This window comes from Pyxicephalus adspersus, chromosome 10 (genome assembly GCF_032062135.1).
Source record: "Pyxicephalus adspersus chromosome 10, UCB_Pads_2.0, whole genome shotgun sequence".
NCBI classification, from domain to species: Eukaryota; Metazoa; Chordata; class Amphibia; order Anura; family Pyxicephalidae; genus Pyxicephalus; species Pyxicephalus adspersus.
Window position 1 is genome coordinate 5,178,555 of NC_092867.1, and position 2,013 is coordinate 5,180,567.

The window sequence follows — 2,013 nt, forward strand, 5'->3', positions numbered from 1 at the left end:
AGCTCTGATAGGAGGAAGAAAATCCCTGTTTCTACCTCCACTCAGAGATACAATGATGGTCACAGCATGCTAGGTCAGTAATGGTCATCCACAGGGAGACCATACCAGTGACTACGCCTGCATCCTCTGTTTGCCTTTTTTGTATACACATCATTTACAGGTCAGTTCTTATGTTATATATTCAGCTAGCTAATTTAATATCAATAGGATTCCTTATAGAAGGGGGCCATATAGCATGAAATGTGTTGCATAATGTGAATGTGCCCTTCATGTGTAGAATGTGTGTGCAGAGTGTGAACTCAGTATCAATAATGTGTGAACTGTGTACAGAGTGTGAATAGTGTGTGTGTAAACACAGTGTGTGAATACATTTGTGTGCAATGTGCAGCTCAGTATTTGCACATAGTATCTACCTATAGATAAAGATTATCTGTACATAGATGGACAGAAATAGAAATCTCTCATCCAATAGAAAGAGGGGGAATGCACCCTTAATGCCACCCAAGAACCCAAATGTACAGAGTTCACATATGAACAAGTTGAGCGGTTTTGCCATTTCTCCAGCATCCAGCCATTACTCAGATGTATTTCATGCAGCTGCTCAGTTAGACAGAAAATATAATAAGGTGGATGTGTAAAACATAAAAACCAAAAATCAGTGAAATGGACAGAGTACAGCAAGCGGTGATTGTGTTACAGATCTGACGCACTGACCGTCTACGTGTGTGTAAAGGTGCCAGGGTAAAGAGATAATCAGGGAGTGATCCAATCACTAAATTCCGAACAATCCACACAATTGTCATTGATAAATTCCACAATAAAACACAGAATGGAGTATTTCATAAGGTAGCAATGATGCAAATGATGAAGAATCTGGGAGCTGATTGGATACAAATTGCTACAATAAATGAAAAGCAGTGAGAAGTAGTAACATTGTATCTAAGTTACCATTTTGCAATACTTTAAGTACAGCGGTGAGGAAGAGCCTATTGTTAAATAATTTAGGATTGCTCTTCTTCACAGCACACAGCATTCCTGTACAGCCTTGAGCCCAGGTTATACGGGCGCTCGGTTATTTATAGCCTCCCTGGAGACTGAAACGGGGATGAAGGTCTAATAATAGTGCACTGGAAGCACCGTACATCCTCAGCTATAAGAGATACCCCCACTCGAAAAAAAAAGAATGACCGCCAACAGTTCAAGAGAACACACACTAATGCAGCGGTGTCAAACTCTGACCCGCGGGCCTAATCTGGCCCCCAAAAGGAATTTTTTTTGGGCCCCCAAAGGAATTCTGAATATGAATTGCAGCTGGCCCACCACTGCATCGAAATAGCGCCACTACTACAATTCCCGGCATCATTCGCATCTATAGACCAGCGGCCTCTCTGCCAATGTGTGGCCCCGCATTGGACTGTTTTATAGACGCAGAGAATTGTAGTAGCGGTGCTATTTCTCTATTATAGGCTTGTTTCAGATTGAATGTTAAGCAAAACCTCTTTGTTTCCATATGAAAAGGTTTATCTTTTCATATGGAAGGAAAAACTTGCTCAATTTTTTCGATAAACCTCAAGTTTGGCCCGCGACTTTGTCTAAGTTTTTAATTTTGGCCCACTGTGTATTTGAGTTTGAAACCTCTGCACTAATGGATCTCACAAGTCTGGACCCTATCCTATTCCTGAACCACCCACTCCAGGGAGAACTATTGTTTCTCATCCTTCTTACCTGCAGCACATGCACAATCCCAAACTGGCCTTGTTACAGTCACTGACCGCCACAAGATTCACATCACTTTAGCACACGGATAAGGAACTCTAAATTACACATGTGATTGTTGCTTTCAAGTCTCACTGGTCTTTGAAATAACTTATAAAAGTAAGAAAGTATTCCTATTCTGATGTGTTGGCTTTGCAAAATTAAACTGCTAGACCCCCAACTCTCCAGGGGTAGCCAGTCCTCCTGAACAGCAGTCGCCAACCTTTCGGACCTCACGGACCAATAAATTCATCATTT

The 2,013-nt window shown here is 41.6% G+C and overlaps 1 protein-coding gene across 3 annotated transcripts in view; it reads right to left on the reverse strand.

Moving 5' to 3' along the window:
- Window positions 1-2,013, reverse strand: part of ABLIM1 (actin binding LIM protein 1) — a 150,075-nt gene that overhangs the window by 110,135 nt on the left and 37,927 nt on the right. The gene's annotated exons all lie outside the window — the stretch shown is intronic.